This window comes from Ranitomeya imitator, chromosome 6, assembly GCF_032444005.1.
Source record: "Ranitomeya imitator isolate aRanImi1 chromosome 6, aRanImi1.pri, whole genome shotgun sequence".
Taxonomy (NCBI): Eukaryota; Metazoa; Chordata; class Amphibia; order Anura; family Dendrobatidae; genus Ranitomeya; species Ranitomeya imitator.
The window spans coordinates 310,327,309-310,352,361 of NC_091287.1; positions in this window are offsets into that span (position 1 = coordinate 310,327,309).

Consider the following 25,053-nt stretch of genomic DNA (forward strand, 5'->3'; position numbering starts at 1 on the left):
ATACTTTGGTGATGATGACAGAGGGTGGGACACTAGACATTGATCTCTATACTAAACCTACAGACAGAAATAGTCTATTATATTTCTCCAGTTGTCATCCGATTCATGTCAAACGATCATTACCGAAATCACAAATTGAACGTGTCAACCGTATTGTGACAAATCCTGATGTGAGGAAACAGCGTATTTCTGAGATGCAGACAAAATTTAGAGAGATTGAGGTTATCCGTCTACAATCCTTGATAGAGCCACTGTACAATCGGGTGGTCGGTCCCATAAGTCTAGGAGAGTAGCCTTTGTAACTTATCATCCCTACACCAACTTTTTCAAAAGTTGCATTTTAGAACACTGGCCATTATTAGGTAAAGCCTATCCGGCCATTCCAGAGTTCTCAATACCCCCTTACTTTGTTATAAGAGACCACAGAATATCAAAAATATATTAGTAAGAGCAGATATTGGCTCAACTAGAAGGGAACTGAGACAGGCTACATTGACTACACAGAGACAGGGTACATTCCCTTGTTTGCACTGCTTGCAATGCTCTAACTTCACCAAGGGGGAGACTTTTTCTCATCCACGATAAGGCAAACGTTTTCAGATTAAAGGTTTTTTTACGTGCGACTCTACATATGTGATCTATTTAATCAAATGTCCTTGTGGTCTCAAATATGTGGGAGAGACTACCCAACATATCCGAGACCGCATATCTCAACACAAGTCCGCGATTCGCTGTAGACGCATGCTATTACCGGTCCCCGCTCACTTTATATCAGCAGGACACTCAGTATCTCAACTGAGGTTTCAGGTTTTAGAGAGTATACCTCCATTGAGACGCGGTGGTAACAGGGTCAAGAGGTTAAAAGAGAGGGAGGCCTTTTGGATTTCTACACTTCAAACACTCCGCCCCCATGGTATGAATAGGGAATATGAAGCTCTTCAATATTAATGTAGAATTAATGTATTATGCTACGATGAATGCTATTGTAATCATGTTTTTTTGGTTCTCTTTTTAGATGCCAACTTGATTAGAACATTCTTCACCAAGTCCTTTTTCTTGCTGGGTGACACCCCTTTCTACTTTGTTCATGGGTGTTAGTATAAGTTGTTTATTATGATATTATTCCTTTCATTATTTATAGATATTACCCATATGGACCGTGTTATCTTACTGCATTCACTGCTTTGGTATTGTTTGTCCATCCCCTTTTGTTCTTTCTTTTCTTTTCCCTTTTTCCTCCTTTTTTCTTTTTTCCCACACATCTTATAATATACTTCTTTTTACTTATCTATCACTTATCTTGTACAGTACCCGTTCTCCTCCTGAATTCGTATGGCACCAGTAACACAGACGCTATTCTACTCCTTCTCCTTTCCTCTCTCTATTCGGCTCGGAAAGTAGGTATCAGACTGCGCATGCGCGTATTTCACTACGGCTTCTCCTGTATTAGATACAAGCCTCGTAGTAGACATGACGCAGGTGCAGATTTTTCTTCACACTTGGCTCGGAAGGCTGACACTGCATTACGCACGCGCTTACTTTTCATTTCGGCCCGCTCCATATCTATGGGCTAAAATTTATGGCATTTGAGTGTTACATTGAACTGTTTTTGCTGTGTCTTACCCTAGTTATTAACAACAGTTTGGTAAAGAAAAAAAAGATTTGTTACCTACAGTCCAGATATTTTAAACTGTGGTTTTTATGCACACTGATCACATATAAGTTTGTTCCAAATTCAGCCATTTATAGTCAACGTGGAAAATATTGTAGTCTATTTAAAATGGGCAAGGAGTGTGGCAAGGAATAGGGAAGTGAACGTGATGCTGATGGTGCATACAGAGGCCGAGGCCGTGGGCAAGCTGAAATTGAGCCACAACAAACACCCGCATCTTCTCGCTCGACCTTCCTGTCCCAATTACTAGGGGACTGCAGCACTCCACTATTGAACTCAGGGCAGTATCAAAGATTGTTGGTTGGATAGCGGATAATGCTTCCAGTCACTTTGCCACCACTGCCACATCTTCCACACGGTGAAGTCTGAGTAGCCGTGAGTCTGGACCGCACATTGATCCTCCTTCCTCCCACCATGCCGAGTGCACGGAGACAACTAATCCCACACTTGGACACTCCGAAGAGCTGTTCCCTTTTCCATTTATAGATTTGGGCCTCTTACCCAGTCCACTTGAAGTGGGGCAAGATGAGATCGCATGTAGCGATGCCCAAATATTTAAGCAGCCATGGTGACACGAAGTCGACGGTGGGAAAGAGTCACAAAAGGTGGACAATGCTGAGATACAATTGCCAGAAAGTCAGGAGGAAGACCAGGGTGCGGATGTGGAAGACGAGGTGGTGGATGATATAGTAACTAACCCAACCTGGCAGGAGGACATGCAGAGCGAGGACAGCAGCACACATGGGGAAAGAGGCGTAGCACCCCAACAGGCAGGCAACCATTCCCCCTAACAACCAACATGACAGAAGTTGCCATTCCAACTTTTAGGTCTTCCTGAGTCTGGTTGTTTTTTAAAGACTCTGCCGATAACCCCAAACAGGCCATTTGCACCACCTGCCATGCCCGCATCAGCAGGGGTAGCAAATCTACCAGCCTGACCATCACCAGCATGATCAGGCACATGGCAGCAAAGCACCCAACTTTGTGGGCCGAACCTCAGGCTCCAGGAACAGTGTCTGCGGGTGATACCACTGCTTCTTCCACTGTTGTGCATAAAAGCAATCCTCGGTCCACGGTGCATGCAAAAATGCCTCCTGCCCTGCACCTGTCGTTGCCCACAGTCAACTAGCACATCATCAAGTACGTCTACATCCTTACACCAGCACGTGTCCCACAACATTACCCGTGCCCTCAACAATGCTGTTACTGGGAACGTCCACCTAACCACGGACACATGGATAAGTGCTTGTGGGCAGGGATGGTACATCTCACTGATGGCACATTGGGTTAACATAGTGGAAGCCAGGACCCAGTCAGACCTTGGAATGGAACACGTCCTCCCAACACTGAGGATTACGGGACCTACATCAATCAGGGTTGCCCCCACAGTCTACAGCTCTGCACCTCCTCCTCCTCTTCAGCCTCCATCTCCGAAATGAGCACATCAGTCACAAGCTGGAAGCACTGCAGCACTGCCTCAGCCAAGCGGCAACAGGCTGTGCTGAAGCTAATATGCTTAGGTGACAAACTGCACAATGCTGAAGAGTTGTGGACAGCTCTGAAAGAGCAGTCAGATTTGTGGCTGACACGGCTGAACCTACAGCCAGGCATGGTCATGTGTGACAATGGCCGGAACCTGGTGGCGGCTCTGAGGGGAGGTGAGCTCACACACACCTATCATGCCTGGTCCATGTGCTTAACCTCGTCATTCAATGGTTTCTCAAAAGCTACCCAGAGCTGCAGGATTTGCTTGTGAAAGTACGCTGCCTGTGTGCCCATTTTAGAAAGTCAGCTACAGCTTCAGCCACCCTTGCCATGCTTCAGCAGTGTTTGCAGCTTCCGGCTCACCGACTGGTGTGCGATGTCCCCACTCATTGGAACTCTACACTGTATATGTTGGAAAGGATTTGTGAGCAGTAGAGGGCAGTTGTTGACTACCAGCATCAAGGCTGTCATTATTCACTTCAGACTCCTCACATAAGACATCAGGAGTGGACATGGTTGTCAGACATATGTACCATCCTACAAAACTTTGAGGACTCCACCAAGATGATGAGCGGCGATGACGCCATAATTAGCATCACCATCCTGTTTCTCTGAATTCTGAAAAGCTCTCTGCTCACAATGAAAGAGGATGCATTGCAGGCAGAGCACGAGGACATGGAGCAAGGAACCATACAAGGTGATTACACTCAGCACAGCCTCATGTCGCCCCAAAGTGGATTGGTAGACAATGAAGAAGAGGAGGAGGAGGAGGAACAGGAGCAACTTTCATGCGCTATAGATGGTACTACAAGCATAACTGTCATACCATCTGTTCAGCATGGATGGCCTGAGGACAGGGAGGAGGAGGAAAGCATGGTCAGTCGTTCTGTTGGTGAGGACACAGAAGTCTTGCCTGTTAGAAGTCTTACATGCATGGCTGACTTTATGTTGCTCTGCGTTTCCCGCGACTCTTGCATTAAGAAAATGTTCGGTGACATTCATTACTGGTTGGTGACACTTCTAGACCCATGCTACAAGAACTTTCAATCTCTTATTCTAGAGGCAGACAGGTGTACTAAAATGGTGCAGTACCAGAGGGCCCTTGTTGCGGAATTATTAAAAAAATTCCCATCTGAAAACGCTGGCAGCAGATGTCACAGTTCGCTGGACAACCAAGGAGTACAGGCGAGAGACACAACTGCAATTCAGCAGAGGCAGGGGAACACTGGCAAAGTTCTGGGAGAGTTTTCTCAGAACCTCCCATCGCCTGGGCCAAGAGGCGCATGGTAATGTCACAAGGAGTGCAATGTTTGGGAAGATGCTGAGGGAGTACCTTGCTGACTGTACCAACGTCCTCTGTGATTCCTCTGTGCCTTTTAATTATTGGGTATCCAAGCTGGACACGTGGCATGGTCTGGCTCTCTATGCCTTGGAGGTCCTGGCCTGCCCTGCCACTAGCGTTTTGTCAGAGTGGGTTTTTAGTGCTGCTTAAAATTTTAACTGATAATCTCATCCGTCTGTCAACTGAAAATGATGACAGGCTGACTCATAAAAATGAACAAGGGCTGGATTGGGCCAGATTTCTCTGCACCACTGAATGATAACAGCGAAACATAACCTCCAGTACAGTGGCTTTTTTGGGAGGTGTATTCCCATACGCTACCTGATTTTGGCTATTTGGTGTTCTGCTCCTCCTTCATCCTCATCATCCACCACCACTAGAACACCAGGGTGAACGTGTTCCGTGATGCTACAGCCACTCTAGTTTTTTGCAAGGGTGTTTATGATGCTAGTAAAAAAAAAAAAATATGTACCCCAAGGGAAAAATGTTTGTCAGCCCATACACTTAGTGTATGGGAATTCCAAGTATAAGAGACCTGCTCCTTTAAATTTGGAAAAGATTCATATGAAGACATCCTCCACGTCTCTTCAGACACCACCACTAGAACACCAGGGTGAATGTATTCCGTGATGCAACAGCCACTCTAGTTTTTGGCAAGGGTGTTTATGATGCCCGTAAAAATAATTAAAAAAAAAAGCTGATGTGCACCCCCCCAGGAGGAAATGTTTGTCAGCCCATACACTTAGTATGGGCATTACAAGTATAGGAGACCCGCTCCTTTATAATGGGAACATTTTTTTATGAGGCCATCCTCCACATCTCTTTCAAGGGGAATTGGAATGCCTCATAATTTTTTGAAGGCCTTGCATTCACTGCATAGGCAAACACTATGGGAGACCCACTTCCTAATAATGGGAAGATTGCTTTCAGGAGGCCCACCGCTACCTCTCTTCCAAGGGTTATTGGGGTGCATGTAACTTAGTAGCAGGGCAGGTCTTTCATTCAATGCATAGGCTAACAGTATGGCAGTACTAAAAGAAAAAAACTGTAATGTTTGTTTCATGTGGCCATCCATGACATCTGTGTTATAGGTTATTGTGGTGCGTCTAAATTTGGAGCAGGCCTTGCATTCACTTCAAGGGCAATTAGTATGGGAGTACCAAATGAATAATGTGAACTTGGTTTTCAAGTGGCCATCCAGTACGTGGGTTCAAAGGCTTATTGGGGTGCATATTACTTTGGGGCAGGGCAAGCCTTTCATTCAATGCATAAGCAAACAGTATGGGAGTACCAAATGAATAATGTGAACTTGGTTTTCATGTGGCCATCCAGTACCTGGGATCAAAGGCTTATTGGAGCACGTGTAACTTTGGGGCAGGGCAGGCTTTGCATTCAATGCATAGGCAAACACTATGGGAGACCAACTTTCTTATAATGGGAACATTTTTTCAGGCGGTCTTACTGTACGTCTTGTCAAAGGGGTATTGGGGGCATCTCAATTTTTGGCAGCCCAGCCACTCACTGCATAGGCAATAACAGTATAGGAGACCCACTGTTTAATAATGGCCCTTTAAGAATATTAATGCTGCCTGATGCCCCTATAAAAATAGGCTTTATGACTTTAAGAGTCCCTCCTTCATAAAGGATACAAGATGTGTCTGATGATGTGTCACACATCACATGGCCAGCTAAGGTTGTTAAATGTTAGAATGACATTTCCCAGTGAATGCATTTGTATTGGTTGAAAGCAATGCTAAAGTTGAAAAACGCATCAAAAACGCTACGTGTGAACATAGCCCAAGTGGTGGAGGTACTTTTTTGGGGGTTCTTTATTTTGCCTTACATACACATTATTACCCTGGAAAGGATGTTCCTTAACATATTTCCCGGGAAACTCCATTTTGGTTACAGTTGTGACCTAGGAGTCAGAAATGCTTCCAGGGGTCTACCCCATTATGTTCCCTGTTGTGAATTCTGTTGTCGGGCTCCCTCCTGTGGTCATGAATGGTACTTCGGCTGGTTGTGTCCATGGACTTCCTCTGGTGGGTGTTTCTGAGTTTCCTTTCACAGGTGACGAGGTTAATTCGTTAGCTGCTGCTCTATTTAACTCCACTTAGATCTTTGCTCCATGCCACCTGTCAATGTTCCAGTATTGGTCTAGTTCACTCCTGGATCATTCTTGTGACCTGTCTTCCCATCAGAAGCTAAGTTCCAGCTTGTATTTCTTTGGTTTGCTATTTTTCTGTCCAGCTTGCTATTTAATTTGTTGTCTTGCTTGCTGGAAGCTCTAGGACGCAGAGGGAGCGCCTCCGCACCGTGAGTCGGTGCGGAGGGTCTTTTTGCGCCCTCTGCGTGGTCTTTTTGTAGGTTTTTGTGCTGACCACAAAGTAACCTTTCCTATCCTCGGTCTGTTCAGTAAGTCGGGCCTCACTTTGCTTAATCTATTTCATCTCTGTGTTTGTATTTTCATCTTTACTCACAGTCATTATATGTGGGGGGTTGCCTTTTCCTTTGGGGAATTTCTCTGAGGCAAGGTAGGCTTTATTTTTCTATCTTCAGGGCTAGCTAGTTTCTTAGGCTGTGCCGAGTTGCATAGGGAGCGTTAGGCGCAATCCACGGCTATTTCTAGTGAGGTTGATAGGTTTAGGGATTGCGGTCAGCAGAGTTCCCACGTCCCAGAGCTCGTCCTTTATTATCAGTAACTATCAGGTCATTCCGTGTGCTCTTAACCACCAGGTCCATTATTGTCCTGACCACCAGGTCATAACAGTACAGGTGGCCCAAAGTACTAATGCATCTCAATAGAGGGATAAGAGAAGTTCTGAGACCATTTTTTTTTCTTTGCAGTGTGTTTTGTCTCAATTTTCCCCTTTACCTCTGGGTGGTTCAGGACACTGGTGTAAACATGGACATTCAAGGTCTGTCCTCTTGGATGTATAATCTCACTACAAGGATACAAAACATTCAAGATTTTGTGGTTCAAAATCCGATGTCAGAGCCTAGGATTCCTATTCCTGATTTGTTTTTTGGTGATAGATCTAAGTTCTTGAATTTCAAAAATAATTGTAAATTGTTTCTTGCCTTGAAACCTCGCTCCTCAGGTGACCCTGTTCAACAAGTAAAGATCATTATTTCTTTGTTACGTGGTGACCCTCAAGACTGGGCATTTTCCCTTGTGCCAGGAGATCCGGCATTGCGTGATGTTGATGCGTTTTTCCTGGCGCTTGGATTGCTTTATGACGAACCTAATTCAGTGGATCAGGGAGAGAAAATCTTGCTGGCTCTGTGTCAGGGTCAGGATGAAGCGGAGATATATTGTCAGAAGTTTAGAAAGTGGTCTGTGCTCACTCAGTGGAATGAATGTGCCCTGGCAGCAATCTTCAGAAAGGGTCTCTCTGAAGCCCTTAAGGATGTCATGGTGGGGTTTCCCATGCCTGCTGGTCTGAATGAGTCTATGTCCCTGGCCATTCAGATCGATCGACGCTTGCGTGAGCGTAAAGCTGTGCACCATTTGGCGGCACTATCTGAGCATGGGCCTGAGCCTATGCAATGTGATAGGACTTTGACCAGAGCTGAACGGCAAGAACACAGACGTCGGAATGGGCTATGTTTTTACTGTGGTGATTCCACTCATGCTATCTCCGATTGTCATAAGCGCACTAAGCGGTTCGCTAGGTCTGCCACCATTGGTACGGTACAGTCTAAATTTCTATTGTCTGTTACTCTGATTTGCTCTTTGTCATCCTATTCTGTTATGGCATTTGTGGATTCAGGCGCTGCCCTGAATTTGATGGACTTGGAGTATGCTAGGCGCTGTGGTTTTTTCTTGGAGCCCTAGCAGTATCCTATTCCATTGAGAGGAATTGATGCTACGCCTTTGGCCAAGAATAAGCCTCAGTATTGGACCAAATTGACCATGTGCATGGCTCCTGCACATCAGGAGGATATCCGCTTTCTGGTGTTGCATAATCTGCATGATGTGGTCGTTTTCGGGTTGCCATGGCTACAGGTTCATAATCCAGTATTGGACTGGAAATCTATGTCTGTGTCCAGCTGGGGTTGCCAGGGGGTACATGGTGATGTTCCATTTTTGTCTATTTCGTCTTCCACTCCTTCTGAAGTTCCAGAGTTTTTGTCGGATTATCGGGATGTATTTGATGAGCCCAAAGCCAGTGCCCTACCTCCTCATAGGGATTGCGATTGTGCAATTAATTTGATTCCTGGTAGTAAGTTTCCTAAGGGCCGATTGTTCAATTTATCTGTGCCAGAACACGCCGCTATGCGGAGTTATATAAAGGAATCCTTGGAGAAAGGCCATATTCGCCAGTCGTCATCACCGTTAGGAGCAGGGTTCTTTTTTGTGGCCATGAAGGATGGTTCTTTGAGACCTTGTATTGATTACCGCCTTCTTAATAAGATCACAGTCAAATTTCAGTACCCTTTGCCGCTGCTGTCGGATTTATTTGCTCGGATTAAGTGGGCTAGTTGGTTCACCAAGATAGATCTTCGTGGTGCGTATAATCTTGTGCGTATTAAACAAGGCGATGAATGGAAAACAGCATTTAATACGCCCGAGGGCCATTTTGAGTACCTGGTTATGCCATTCGGGCTTTCCAATGCTCCATCACTATTTCAGTCCTTTATGCATCTCTAAAAACAAGAAAAAGAAGCGCACATAGAGTAATACCTTCAGGTGTCGCAATCACGTGGACCCCCACAAAACAGACTCACCTGGTCTGGTTGTGACAGGTCACAACTCCCTTGGATCAGCACGTATGGTCGCAGCAAGCTCCCGGCAAGCAGAACAAATCCACATGGAGAGAAGTAGAACCGGAGAATAGAAGCCGCGCAGACCACAATAAAGGTATCAGAGTTACACACACACTCTGTTTATTAGCCTACGCGTTTCGTGGCCAACAGGCCACTTCATCAGGGCATCAAGATTCATCAGTAAAAACAGGTATATATACCTACAAATACAATCAAAAAAATATATACAAACATGTATAAACCCCACCTTCTTACGACATCACTTCTGGTGAGAACGCCCACTTTAAATCAAAAATTTATAAATACACCCATAACATTAATTACAAAACATTAAAATACATAAAACACAATAATCAATCTTTAGAACTACAAATATTAATCAATAAATAATAAAAACAAATATATATAAACATTTCTGGTATCTAGATCAACCAGGATCAGAACTCACATATGAAGAAACCTAAAAACTATCCTCCAGAGAATAAACCTCCGTCTTATACCACTACACCACCTGGTGGTCTTAGGTGAGGGCAACTATTTATCCTGGATTTTGGAGCAGGTTAAGCTCCAAATGGAAAGAATAAGGAAGGATAATTTATTGGATTTGAACTCCACTGGCCAAAGTATTCCGTTGGGTGTGTTGGTCTCGCTTGCTAATGAGGCCAATGGAGGTAAGGCCAACATATTTGACTGCCTGCTAGATGAGGAAACCAATGATGGGACACCTCCCCAAATATTAACGCCTAGAGTAGGGGATAATTTTAACTTAATAGACATTCGGGAGAACGAGATGCAAGTAAATAATATAAAGCAGAGTTTAGTTGTGGATGACTCTAGGTCTGGATCTCCCTCTGTTTGTTTTTTACCAAAGGTTGTAGAAAACAACAACAGTATAACGAAATATTTTCTTCCGATATCACAAAAAAGAAAAAAACTAGAAGAGGTACCCGAGGGAAGAAAAAGAATAAAAATAAAAAAGTATGCAATACCAAGACCAATTTAAACATTATGGAGCAACCAGTGCAGGTTTTTGTAAATAAAAATGGATGTAAGCTCGAAAGAAGAGGTAATATTTTTAATCTTTCTAAACACAAACTCACCATAGGTGAAACAAAGGTTTTAAATAGGGGCCTGTCTTTTTGCCCAAATAATAAATCTAAAGATGTTGATCTTTTTATGGACCTTCAACATTTCATCCGTAAATTAACTTTAAAAAGACATTTCTGCATAAAAGATGATAGAAATAAGACGGTTGAGATGGTTGGTGATAACATCAAACATTGCCAACTAAAGGATAAATCTAAGTTTTACCCCTTCCATAGCCAGGGTCACCATCTAAAAACCTACGTAGACTTGGTTTTGAATGACTTCGAGTCCTTGAATTTTAAGCGAGGATCGATTAACAATCTGACAACAATTGAAATTGAGGGCATTAAGACTCTCAAAAATGATGTAAATTTGGTAATAAAATCTGCTGATAAGGGTGGAGGAGTGGTACTACAAGATTTGGATGCTTATGTCCGAGAGGCTAATAGGATTTTGTCAGATGAGGGGACTTATAATATTTCCAATAGGGCTGAATATGAGAATGCGATAATAAAATATAAGGAGTTAGTTAAAACAGCTGATGAAATGGGAATTCTGAATAAGAGCGAGAAAGAATTCCTTGGGGTAAAAAACCCAAAGATGGCAGTTTATTACCATCTCCCAAAGGTTCATAAGGATGAGTTTAACCCACCTGGACGACCGATCATAGCGGGGATTAACTCTTTAACATCAAATCTAGCAGCATTTGTGGACTCCTTTTTGAATGAGTCTGTCAGAAATTTGGGTTCTTATCTCAGGGATTCTACCCACCTTATACAGGAATTGCAGGGACTTATATGGGGTGATGATTTTTTATTTATATCTATTGACGTGACTGGTTTATATTCTAATATTGACCACACTATTGGCCTTCAATGTTTTAAATTATACATCAATAGATTATCGAATGTGACCATGGCCCAAAGAGAGTTTCTGTTGAAAAGCATGACTTTTATTTTAGAGAACAATTTTTTTATATTCGGGGAGACTATTTATCACCAGATACGGGGGACTGCCATGGGGTCGAAGGCAGCGCCTACGTATGCTAACTTATTCATGGCTGCCTTTGAGTCCTGGTATGTCCTCCATTGTAAACATAAACAGAATCTGGTTCTATACAAACGTTTTATAGATGATATATTTATTATCTATAATAATGTAGATAATACGGTTTTTGATTTCCTTGATGCTATAAGGGATAATCATTGGGGTTTGGAGCTCACTCCCTGTGTGGATAGTAAAAGTGTCACCTTTTTAGACTTGAACATCTATATTGATGATGCCGGAGAGATCATGACCAAAAACCATTTTAAAAGAGTGGATGCCAATGGGTATGTTCACTATGAAAGTAACCATCATAGACCATGGCTTAGGAACATCCCAAGGAATCAGTATTATAGGATTAGAAAAAATTGTACTTCTGATACAGCATTTAGGGAACAAAGTAAAATTCTTAGGGAGAGATTTCAGGAAAAAGAATATCCGGTGAAGCCTGTTAAAAAGGCTTACAATTCCGTTAAGGGTTGTTCCCAAAATGAGCTTATACATCTTGACAAAAATAAGGGTGTTAGAGAAAACCTTTTTGAAACAAATTTTATTACTACTTTTTCGTCACAAAATGTACAAATACGGAATATATTAGAAAAACATTGGAGTGTGATCTTAAACGATCCGATCCTTAATAAGGTGGTTCCCATGAAACCAACAGTAACATTTAAAAGGGCTCCTACTATAAAAAATGTTTTGGCACCTAGTGTAGTTAAGATTTCCTCCTCTGGATGCACTTTAGTAGGTAAAGAATGGATTGGCTGTTACGGTTCTTACCGATGTAATGGACGTAGGTGTAAATGTTGTAGATCTATTAGTAACAATGTTGACAGCTTCACGTCGTTTGCAAAAAAAGGGAAGGCTTTTAATATCAATTTTAGAATGACGTGTCAGACAGATTACGTAATCTATTTGATTCAGTGCAACTGTGGTAAACAGTATGTGGGAAGAACTTCTCAACCTCTTCACAAACGTGTGAACTCCCATAGGTTTAATATTCTTAGAGGTTTTTCTGAACATGGATTGTCGCGACATTGTACCATAGTTCATCATGGGAATGTTAAATTATCTGTTACTCCCATTGATCATGTGCCTGTTAATACACCTAGGAGATTGGAGGTCCTGGGTAAAAAAGAAACATATTGGATATTTAAGTTGGGCACCTTAAGCCCTGGTGGATTGAATGAGGTTAGCGACCTCTTCTAGGTACCTATAAGTAATTAATATCATGAGTTTCATCTCACGGAGATTCTTCTGTGATGGATTTTCTTGATTGTAGGAGTTCCTCCGTGTGTCGTCGTGGGGAGAGACTATGGACCTCAGTGCTCCCCATTTTTCATGAACTCCGGTGGTTAACTGGTTTGAGGTGCTGCTTATTCCTTTGTAGTGTTTGTAGACCTCTAGATCATATGGGTTCATATCCGAAAAGAGTTGTGGAAATTGAGCATATGGGAACCCATTCTTTCCCTTACTTTTTTACTTTTTTACTTTATATTATGTGATGTTGTTACCTTATATGAGCCCTTTGTTTGTTTTGCCTTTATTATGGGTCAACATATGATAGCGTCTTGAATGGGTTTAACTGGTGGATCCAGGATAAATAGTTGCCCTCACCTAAGACCACCAGGTGGTGTAGTGGTATAAGACGGAGGTTTATTCTCTGGAGGATAGTTTTTAGGTTTCTTCATATGTGAGTTCTGATCCTGGTTGATCTAGATACCAGAAATGTTTATATATATTTGTTTTTATTATTTATTGATTAATATTTGTAGTTCTAAAGATTGATTATTGTGTTTTATGTATTTTAATGTTTTGTAATTAATGTTATGGGTGTATTTATAAATTTTTGATTTAAAGTGGGCGTTCTCACCAGAAGTGATGTCGTAAGAAGGTGGGGTTTATACATGTTTGTATATATTTTTTTGATTGTATTTGTAGGTATATATACCTGTTTTTACTGATGAATCTTGATGCCCTGATGAAGTGGCCTGTTGGCCACGAAACGCGTAGGCTAATAAACAGAGTGTGTGTGTAACTCTGATACCTTTATTGTGGTCTGCGCGGCTTCTATTCTCCGGTTCTACTTCTCTCCATGTGGATTAGTCCTTTATGCATGACATCTTCCGAGAGTACCTGGATAAATTCCTGATTGTGTATTTGGATGATATTTTGGTCTTTTCGGATGATTGGGAGTCTCATGTGAAGCAGGTCAGAATGGTGTTCCAGGTCCTTCGTGCGAATTCCTTGTTTGTGAAGGGGTCAAAGTGTCTCTTTGGAGTTCAGAAGGTTTCATTTTTGGGGTTCATTTTTTCCCCTTCTACTATCGAGATGGACCCTGTTAAAGTCCAGGCCATTTACGATTGGACTCAGCCGACATCTGTGAAGAGCCTGCAAAAGTTCCTGGGCTTTGCTAATTTTTATCGGCGCTTCATCGCTAATTTTTCTAGTGTTGCTAAACCGTTGACTGATTTGACCAAGAAGGGTGCTGATGTGGTCAATTGGTCTTCTGCGGCTGTAGAGGCTTTTCAGGAGTTGAAGCATCGTTTTTCTTCTGCCCCTGTGTTGTGCCAGCCAGATGTTTCGCTTCCGTTTCAGGTTGAGGTTGATGCTTCTGAGATTGGAGCAGGGGCTGTTTTGTCGCAAAGAAGTTCTGATGATGAAGCTCGGTGATGAAGCCATGTGCTTTTTTTTTCTAGAAAGTTTTCGCCTGCTGAGTGTAACTATGATGTTGGTAATCGTGAATTGTTGGCCATGAAGTGGGCATTCGAGGAGTGGCGTCATTGGCTGGAAGGAGCCAAGCATCGCGTGGTGGTCTTGACAGATCACAAGAATTTGACTTATCTTGAGTCTGCCAAACGGTTGAATCCGAGACAGGCTCGATGGTCGTTATTTTTCTCCCGTTTTGATTTTGTGGTTTCATATCTTCCGGGCTCTAAGAATGTGAAGGCTGATGCCCTGTCAAGGAGTTTTGTGCCTGACTCTCCGGGTGTTCCTGAGCCGGCGGGTATTCTCAAAGAGGGGGTAATTTTGTCTGCCATCTCCCCTGATTTGCGGCGGGTGCTGCAAAAATTTCAGGCTGATAGACCTGACCGTTGCCCAGCGGAGAAACTGTTTGTCCCTGATAGATGGACTTGTAGAGTTATCTCTGAGATTCATTGTTCAGTGTTGGCTGGGCATCCTGGAATCTTTGTTACCAGAGATTTGGTGGCTAGATCCTTCTGGTGGCCGTCTTTGTCGCGGGATGTGCGTTCTTTTGTGCAGTCCTGTGGGACTTGTGCTCGGGCTAAGCCCTGCTGTTCTCGTGCCAGTGGGTTGCTTTTGCCCTTGCCGGTCCCGAAGAGGCCCTGGACACATATTTCTATGGATTTTATTTCGGATCTCCCCGTCTCTCAAAAGATGTCGGTCATTTGGGTGGTTTGTGATCGCTATTCTAAGATGGTCCATTTGGTACCTTTGTCTAAATTGCCTTCCTCCTCTGATTTGGTGCCATTATTTTTCTAGCATGTGGTTCGTTTACATGGTATCCCGGAGAACATCGTTTCTGACAGAGGTTCCCAGTTTGTTTCAAGGTTTTGGCAATCCTTTTGTGCTAGGATGGGCATTGATTTGTCTTTTTCCTCGGCTTTCCATCCTCAGAAAAATGGCCAAACCGAACGAACTAATCAAACTTTGGAAACATATCTGAGATGCTTTGTTTCTGCTGATCAGGATGATTGGGTGTCCTTTTTGCCGTTGGCTGAGTTCGCCCTTAATAATCAGGCCAGCTCGGCTACTTTGGTTTCGCCGTTTTTCTGCAATTCTGGTTTCCATCCTCGTTTCTCTTCAGGGCAGGTTGAGTCTTCAGACTGTCCTGGTGTAGATACTGTGGTGGATAGGTTGCAGCAGATTTGGACTCATGTGGTGGACAATTTGACATTGTCCCAGGAGAAGGCTCAACGTTTCGCTAACCGCCGGCGCTGTGTAGGTCCCCGACTTCGTGTTGGGGATTTGGTTTGGTTGTCATCTCGTTATGTTCCTATGAAGGTTTCCTCTCCTAAGTTTAAGCCTCGTTTCATTGGTCCGTATAAGATTTCTGAGGTTATCAATCCTGTGTCATTTCGTTTGGCCCTTCCTGCTTCTTTTGCCATCCATAATGTGTTCCATAGGTCGTTGTTGCGGAGATGCGTGGCGCCTGTGGTTCCATCCGTTTATCCTCCTGCCCCGGTGTTGGTTGAGGGGGAGTTGGAGTATGTGGTGGAGAAGATTTTGGATTCTCGTGTTTCGAGACGGAAACTCCAGTACCTGGTCAAGTGGAAGGGTTATGGTCAGGAAGATAATTCCTGGGTTTTTGCCTCTGATGTTCATGCTGCCGATCTGGTTCGTGCCTTTTATTTGGCTCATCCTGGTCGGCCTGGGGGCTCTGGTGAGGGTTCGGTGACCCCTCCTCAAGGGGGGCGTACTGTTGTGAATTCTGTTGTCGGGCTCCCTCCTGTGGTCATGAATGGTACTTCGGCTGGTTCTGTCCATGGACTTCCTCTAGTGGGTGTTTCTGAGTTTCCTTTCACAGGTGACGAGGTTAATTCGTTAGCTGCTGCTCTATTTAACTCCACTTAGATCTTTGCTCCATGCCACCTGTCAATGTTCCAGTATTGGTCTAGTTCACTCCTGGATCGTTCTTGTGACCTGTCTTCCCATCAGAAGCTAAGTTCCAGCTTGTATTTCTTTGGTTTGCTATTTTTCTGTCCAGCTTGCTATTTAATTTGTTGTCTTGTTTGCTGGAAGCTCTGGGACGCAGAGGGAGCGCCTCCGCACCGTGAGTCGGTGCGGAGGGTCTTTTTTGCGCCCTCTGCGTGGTCTTTTTGTAGGTTTTTGTGCTGACCACAAAGTAACCTTTCCTATCCTCGGTCTGTTCAGTAAGTCGGGCCTCACTTTGCTTAATCTATTTCATCTCTGTGTTTGTATTTTCATCTTTACTCACAGTCATTGTATGTGGGGGGCTGACTTTTCCTTTGGGGAATTTCTCTGAGGCAAGGTAGGCTTTATTTTTCTATCTTCAGGGCTAGCTAGTTTCTTAGGCTGTGCCGAGTTGCATAGGGAGCGTTAGGCGCAATCCACGGCTATTTCTAGTGTGGTTGATAGGTTTAGGGATTGCGGTTAGCAGAGTTCCCACGTCCCAGAGCTCGTCCTTTATTATCAGTAACTATCAGGTCATTCTCTTCTCATGCTCTTAACCACCAGGTCCATTATTGTCCTGACCACCAGGTCATAACAGTTCCCGTGTCATTTGAGCACTGTTCCTATCGATTTCAGACGTTTTTAGACCCTAAAAGGACCTATGGGGAGGGGGATTGCGGCAAAAATGCTCGGGATTCCCACAGACTTACATTGGGCTCGGTGCTTGGGTCAAGTACCTGAGTATTCCAGTTTGCTCGACCCGAGCATTTTAGTACTCCCCCAAAACTAGTGAGTATGTGACATAGTGAATGGCTGAAGTGGTGAAAATGGTGAATGAATAGAACTAAATTGGTGAAGGACTTTACCAATACCAAAGTAAAAATAACATTTTTAAGTAGTGTTGAGCATTCCGATACCGCAAGTATCGGGTTTCGGCCGATACTTGCGGTATCGGAATTCCGATACCGAGTTCCGATACTTTTGTGGTATCGGGAATCGGTATCGGATCCATAGTGATGTGTAAAATAAAGAATTAAAATAAAAAATATTGATATATTCACCTCTCCGGCGGCCCCTGGACATCACCGCTGGTAACCGGCAGGCTTCTTTGTTTAAAATGAGAGGGTTTAGGACCTGAGAATGACGTTGCGGCTTCTGATTGGTCGCGTGCCGCTCATGTGACCGCCACGCGACCAATCACAAGCCGCGACGTCATTCTCAGGCACTAAACTCCTCATTCTAGGAATTTAGGACCTGCGAATGACGTCGCGGCTTCTGATTGGTCGCGTGGCGGTCACATGAGCGGCACGCGACCAATCAGAAGCCGCGACGTCATTCTCAGGTCCTAAACGCGCTCATTTTAAACAAAGAAGCCTGCCGGTTACCCGCGGTGATGTCCAGGGGCCGCCGGAGAGGTGAATATATCAATATTTTTTATTTTAATTCTTTATTTTACACATTAATATGGATCCCAGGGCCTGAAGGAGAGTTTTCTCTCCTTCAGACCCTGGGAACCATCAGGATACCTTCCGATACTTGGTGTCCCATTGACTTGTATTGGTATCGGATATCGGTATCGGCGATATCCGATACTTTTCGGGTATCGGCCGATACTATCCGATACCGATACTTTCAAGTATCGGACGGTATCGCTCAACACTATTTATAAGAATAAACTGGTGCAGTTATTAGAAAGATCAGTGAAGTAAGATAAAGCCACAAAGTACCATAGATAGATCACCTTCCAAGTCAATTTATTTCTTCTGCCTCAGCTCTATAGAAGTCTGCTATATAGGGTAAATAAGCACATTTTGGCACATATGACATAAAAACAACCAATGAATAGAAGAAGATAAACCAAAAATGGGATAATTAAATACAAATACCAATCGGTCGAAGACAAACTAATAACATATATATATATATATATCTATATATATCTATATATATATATGTATATATATATATATATATATATATATATATATACGTTTTTTCTTGATTATATCAATAGGTGGAATACAAGAAACCTAGAGAACAGAGACACAGATATTGTTATCAATGGGTATTGAGGCAAAGTCACAACAACCATTGATGCATTATAACACAACATCAACAACAATGCATACATACAGAGGTAGTTAAAGGACAAGGTACTCAAGATTAAAAAGCTAGATAGGTAGAAATGGGCCAAAACTGTTATGGTCATTTAGGCCCAAGGGAGCCACTGTATTCAACTTGTACGTCCACTTGGATCCTTTTGGGCCAACATTTGTTTCCAATTTCCGCCACGTGATCCCAAAAAGACTATCGATCATCAAGAATTTAGATGAATCACATCGGTGACTCACTTTGAAGTGGTGAGGGATGGGTTTTAAAGTTGAGATGTCATCCACTTCCCTAGCAGCTTCCATGTCCAAAACGTGTTCTTGGACACGGTGGCGTAGTTCTCTTGACGTCATCCAGACATAAATTTAATCACATGGGCTTCTACCATAATATACAACACCCTTTGTAGTGCAGCAGATGCTATGTGTGATAGCATATTTTCTGTTTTTTGAAGGGTCATAGAAGTCCTTGGCCAGAATGATATATCTGCATGCAATGCATGTTAGGGCTAGCGGAACGCACCAAATGATAAGACAGATAGAGTATGGTGCGTTCGCAGCCCGGGGTCCACAGTGCAGAGATGGAACCTGCTGCCAAGTAATGACGGACTATATGGCGGTACTCATAAGTATACACACGTGGGTTAAACTTCACCCAGCGTGAAGGAAGCGATCCTGTTGCGTCACAGGATCGCGGTACCGCACATAGAGCGCGAGCAAGTAGTCAGCGAACTCAACCCCAACTAGGATTGAAGTCCGATTAGACCCTTGCTGGCACAACACCGCAATTGGGTGTGTAAGGAAGCTAAATAACAATATTAGGGCACAAGAGTGCATGCGGTGCCGCACTGACGAATGCCACTAACCACCCAGGCTTGGGTAAGGAAAGCACAGAGGAAGAGCACGGCGCCGTACTGGCGGTCACAGCAACTGGACGCTGTAATGTGTGATTCGTGCTGTAGGATAAGTCGGGCGCTAGATAGCAACCATACACCTTCCGCGAACAGACATTCAATAGGGAAGGGGTATCCAAGGACGACTTGCACTCACAACAAACACACGTATGCAAATGTACCCTAGCGCATGGCCGTGCGGTCATGCGCAGTTTATATAGTTGCAGCACAGGAAGTGGCCACAGAAACTTTGCCCTTCCAAGACCTGCCAAGAGGACCAATGGAATGTGCTGCAGGGCCTGAGCACATGACCCTCGATCTCCAACGGGAGATCTTGCCCTGGGCATGCTCAGTGTGTGCAGACAAGGACTTAGTCCCAGAGAAGTCCGCTCGCTGCTGACCAGCACTGGCTTTAATGGCAGAAGCTGAAGAAGCAGCAGTAACTCTCTGTACAGAGTGAGAGTGAGCAAGACGCTGGGACCGACGTCCCTGCTGAGCAGACTCCACTGCGGCTGAATAAGAATGGGAGACCGCAGCGGAGATGGCTCGAGATTCCCCCTGTGCAGAAGCGGGAACTCGAGACCTAACATGGCCCCCCCCTCCTTGGGCCTCGCTATGCTCGAAGGCAGCAATGAGCTGTGGGGCCCGAATGTTTTTAGCAGGCTCCCATGACCTGTCCTCTGGGCCATAACCCTTCCAATCCACCAGATAGAACTTTTTGCCGCGTACCACCTTGCACCCCAAAATAGCGTTCACCTCGTAATCGTCCGTAGACGAACCCGATGTCCCGGCAGATGACTCGGAAAACCGGGACATGTATACGGGTTTCAAGAGGGACACATGAAAGGTGTCGGTGATACCCAAGCGTGGAGGAAGAGCCAAACGGTAGACCACAGGATTAACCTGTTCGAGAACCTTGAAGGGACCCAAGTAGCGAGGAGCAAACTTAGTGGACTCAACTCGCAGCCTGATGTTACGGGCGGAGAGCCACACCAAGTCGCCAGGAGCAAAGGTCGGAGCGGGGCGCCGATGAACATCGGCGGAGGACGTCATTCTCTCCTTGGAGGCCCGAATGGCATCCTGCGTGCGGTCCCAAATGTCCCGTGCCTCCACAGCCCAGTCTGCCACCCTGGAGTCAGCAGAAGACACAGGCATGGGTACAGGAACACGCGGATGCTGACCGTAATTTAGGAGGAATGGAGTCTGACCGGTGGAGTCGGCTACGGCATTGTTAAGTGCAAACTCTGCCCACGGTAGCAAGGATGCCCAGTCATCCTGCCTGGCAGAAACAAAATGTCGTAAATATGTGACCAAGGTCTGGTTGGCCCTCTCTACCAACCCATTCGTCTCGGGATGATATGCCGAAGAGAGATTCAACTCAATACTGAGTAGACGACAAAGCTCTCTCGAGAATCGAGACGCAAACTGGGGACGCCGGTCACTAACAATTTTGTCTGGCATACCGTGTAGGCGAAAGATATGCTTGACGAACAAGACAGCCAACGCCCGTGCAGAAGGTAGCCGTGGAAGAGGCACCAAGTGCACCATTTTGGAAAAATGGTCGTTGATAACCCAGATAATGGTGCAGTTACGAGACTTGGGTAAGCCCACCACAAAGTCCATCCCGACCATCTCCCAGGGCCTGTCCGCCACCGGCAGAGGATAAAGCAAACCAGCTGGCCGTTGCCGAGGAGTCTTGTTCTTGGCGCAAGAGACACACGCCCGAACATACTCTGCGACATCACGAGCCATATGCGGCCACCAGTATGTCCTCGCCAGTAACTCAGATGTCCTTTTGGTACCAAAATGTCCACCCACCCTGGACGAGTGTGCCCAAGAGAGAACCTCCGGTCGCAAACTGGATGGTACAAAAGTCTTGCCCGGAGGCACAGACTCTAGCGAAACTGGGGCCACAGTTCTCAAGCTCTCGGTGGGGACAATAAGCCGAGGCTCCTCCTCCTCCTCCGCAGATGACACAACGGAGCGAGAGAGAGCGTCGGCCCGAATGTTCTTCTCCCCAGAAAGAAAATGGAGGGTGAAATGAAACCGGGAGAAGAATAAGGACCATCTGGCCTGGCGAGAATTCAACCGCTGGGCTGTCTGCAGGTACACCAAATTTTTATGGTCTGTGAAGACTTGGAAGGGAAAACGTGCTCCCTCCAAGAGATGTCTCCACTCCGAGAAAGCCAACTTCATAGCTAGCAACTCCCTGTCCCCGATGGAATAATTCCTCTCTGCTGGTGAGAAGGTCTTGGAGAAAAAGAAGCAAGGATGCTTCCGACCTTGAGCATCCTTTTGGAAGAGGACTGCTCCAGCACCAACAGAAGAGGCATCCACCTCCATGATAAATGGCTTATCAACATCGGGGCGATGTAGGATGGGAACGCTAGCGAAGTGTGACTTTATAGAGTTAAAGGCCTTGGAGACCTCCTCAGACCACAATTTGGGATTCGCCCCCTTCTTGGTGAGGGCAACCAAGGGAGCTACCAAAGTTGAGAAGTGCGGAATGAACTGGCGATAATAATTAATGAACCCCATAAAGCGCTGCACCGCTTTAAGAGAATGGGGTTCCTGCCAGTCCATCACAGCCTGTAGTTTGGCAGGATCCATAGCCAATCCCTGGGCAGAGATGATGTAGCCTAGGAAAGGTAATGACTCCTGCTCAAACATACACTTCTCCAACTTGGCATAGAGGGAGTTTGCCCGTAGGAGGTCGAAGACTTTGCAAACATCTCTCCGGTGGGAGTCAATATCTGGAGAGTAGATGAGAATATCATCCAGATAGACTACGACCGAGGTGGAAAGCATATCCCGGAAGATATCGTTCACAAAGTCTTGGAAAACGGCTGGGGCATTACAGAGCCCGAAGGGCATCACCAGATATTCATAGTGCCCATCCCTGGTGTTAAAAGCCGTCTTCCATTTGTCCCCCTCACGGATGCGAATCAGGTTGTAAGCACGCCGCAGATCTAACATAGTAACATAGTAACATAGTTAGTAAGGCCGAAAAAAGACATTTGTCCATCCAGTTCAGCCTATATTCCATCATAATAAGTACCCAGATCTACGTCCTTCTACAGAACCTAATAATTGTATATAGTAACATAGTAACATAGTTAGTAAGGCCGAAAAAAGATCTAGTTTAGTAAATACCCTTGCTCCCCGAAGCCTATCGAAGAGCTCAGATATCAAGGGCAAAAGATACTTATTTTTAACGGTGATGGCATTTAGACCCCTGTAGTCTATGCATGGACGCAATTCCCCATTCTTCTTCTGCACGAAGAAGAACCCTGCCCCAGCAGGTGACACTGACTTCCTAATGAATCCTCTTGCCAGATTTTCCTGGATGTACTGTTACATTGCCTCCGTCTCCGGGAGAGATAGCGGATAGACCCGACCCCGGGGAGGCTCAGCACCAGGCAAGAGATCAATAGGACAGTCATAGGGGCGATGGGGTGGAAGGATCTCCGCCGCCTTTTTGGAGAACACGTCTGCATAAGACCAATACTGCTTGGGGAGAGAGGAAAGATCTGCGGGTACCTCTGTAGTAGCAACCTGAACGCACTCCCTCTGACACCTACCCCCACAAGATTCGCCCCATCCCAGGATTCTGCCAGAGGACCACTCGATATGAGGAGAGTGGTATCGTAGCCAAGGTATTCCCAACAGGACCTCATCAATTCCCTCAGGAATGACGAGCAGAGATATAATCTCCTGATGAGATGGCGACATGGACAGAGTAAAAGGGATGGTCTGGTGTGTTATCTGTGAGGGCAGTGTCGACCCATTCACCACTCGTACCGTTACTGGTTGAGCTAGCATAACCAGGGGTATTGCGTGACGTTGGGCGAAGGCAGAAGACATAAAATTGCCCTCCGCCCCAGAATCTACGCAGAGCTCTACCGAGTGGGAGAATGAGCCTATAGTAATTGTCCCCTTAAAGGACAATTTAGAGGCAAACGTCGCCGTGTCTAGTGTACCTCCACCTACTAACACTAGATGCTGACGTTTCCTCGACCGCTGAGGACATCTGGTGGCTAGATGTCCTGACTGCTGGCAAACATGACAGACCTTGAGTGCACAAGCGGTCCGGGACTTAGATCCCGCTTGTGACACTTCCCTGGCCTCATGTGACTCAGGAACCAGGACCGGAGATTCCAGAGGTTTGGCGAAGGTAGGAGCCAGCCGAAACCTCTGCCTACACTGGGCTCGCTCTAACCTCCGCTCGTTAAAACGGAGGTCAATTCGAGTGGAGACAGTTATTAACTCCTCCAGTGTGGCAGGAATCTCCCTAGTGGCCAGAGCGTCCCTAATGTGGTCAGCCAGGCCCCTCCAAAATATGGGGATAAGAGCTTTATCCGACCAATCCAGCTCAGAAGCTAAAGTGCGGAATTGGACGGCAAAATGACTGACCAAGGACTCACCCTGAGTTAATGCCAGCAGTTGGAGCGCAGTATCATGGGTGACTTGAGGTCCTAAAAAGACCTGTTTCAGAGTGCTCAGAAACAGCGGAGCACTCTGCACCACATGATCGCCACGCTCCCACAGCGGCGTAGCCCATTCCAACGCCCTGTCCGACAAGAGAGACAATATAAATCCCACCTTAGCCCGCTCTGTGGGAAAACGTGCAGCCAGGAGCTCGAGGTGAATAGAGCACTGACTCACAAATCCCCTACAAAATTTGCTATCACCAGAAAATTTTTCTGGCAGCGGGAGGCGAGAAAATGTCGGAGCAGGGGTGGCGATGGACAGGGTTGCTGCAGCCACGCTAGCAGCCTGTACAGCAACTGCGGTAACATCACAGCTGAGGTTGCACTCTCAAGAGCCGCCAACCTACCCTCCAGCTGCTGGATATACCGCAAGGATTGCTGTTTGTCCGTCATTACTAGCCAGACCCTGGCGCTAGTGTAATGTTAGGGCTAGCGGAACGCACCAAATGATAAGACAGATAGAGTATGGTGCGTTCGCAGCCCGGGGTCCACCGTGCAGAGATGGAACCTGTTGCCAAGTAATGACGGACTATATGGCGGTACTCATAAATATACACACGTGGGTTAAACTTCACCCAGCGTGAAGGAAGCGATCCTGTTGCGTCACAGGATCGCGGTACCGCACATAGAGCGCGAGCAAGTAGTCAGCGAACTCAACCCCAACTAGGATTGAAGTCCGATTAGACCCTTGCTGGCACAACACCGCAATTGGGTGTGTAAGGAAGCTAAATAACAATATTAGGGCACAAGAGTGCATGCGGTGCCGCACTGATGAACGCCACTAACCACCCAGGCTTGGGTAAGGAAAGCACAGAGGAAGTGCACGGCGCCGTACTGGCGGTCACAGCAACTGGACGCTGTAATGTGTGATTCGTGCTGTAGGATAAGTCGGGCGCTAGATAGCAACCATACACCTTCCGCGAACAGACATTCAATAGGGAAGGGGTATCCAAGGACGACTTGCACTCACAACAAACACACGTATGCAAATGTACACTAGCGCATGGCCGTGCGGTCATGCGCAGTTTATATAGTTGCAGCACAGGAAGTGGCCACAGAAACTTTGCCCTTCCAAGACCTGCCAAGAGGACCAATGGAATGTGCTGCAGGGCCTGAGCACATGACCCTCGATCTCCAACGGGAGATCTTGCCCTGGGCATGCTCAGTGTGTGCAGACAAGGACTTAGTCCCAGAGAAGTCCGCTCGCTGCTGACCAGCACTGGCTTTAATGGCAGAAGCTGAAGAAGCAGCAGTAACTCTCTGTACAGAGTGAGAGTGAGCAAGACGCTGGGACCGACGTCCCTGCTGAGCAGACTCCACTGCGGCTGAATAAGAATGGGAGACCGCAGCGGAGATGGCTCGAGATTCCCCCTGTGTAGAAGCGGGAATTCGAGACCTAACAATGCATTTTCCACATGTTGTACGTACACGCTCAGGTTGGACCCTTGGAATTGACTAGATATTTGCCTTTATCTGCTTTATAATGGCTGTTTACAAGTTTATCCTG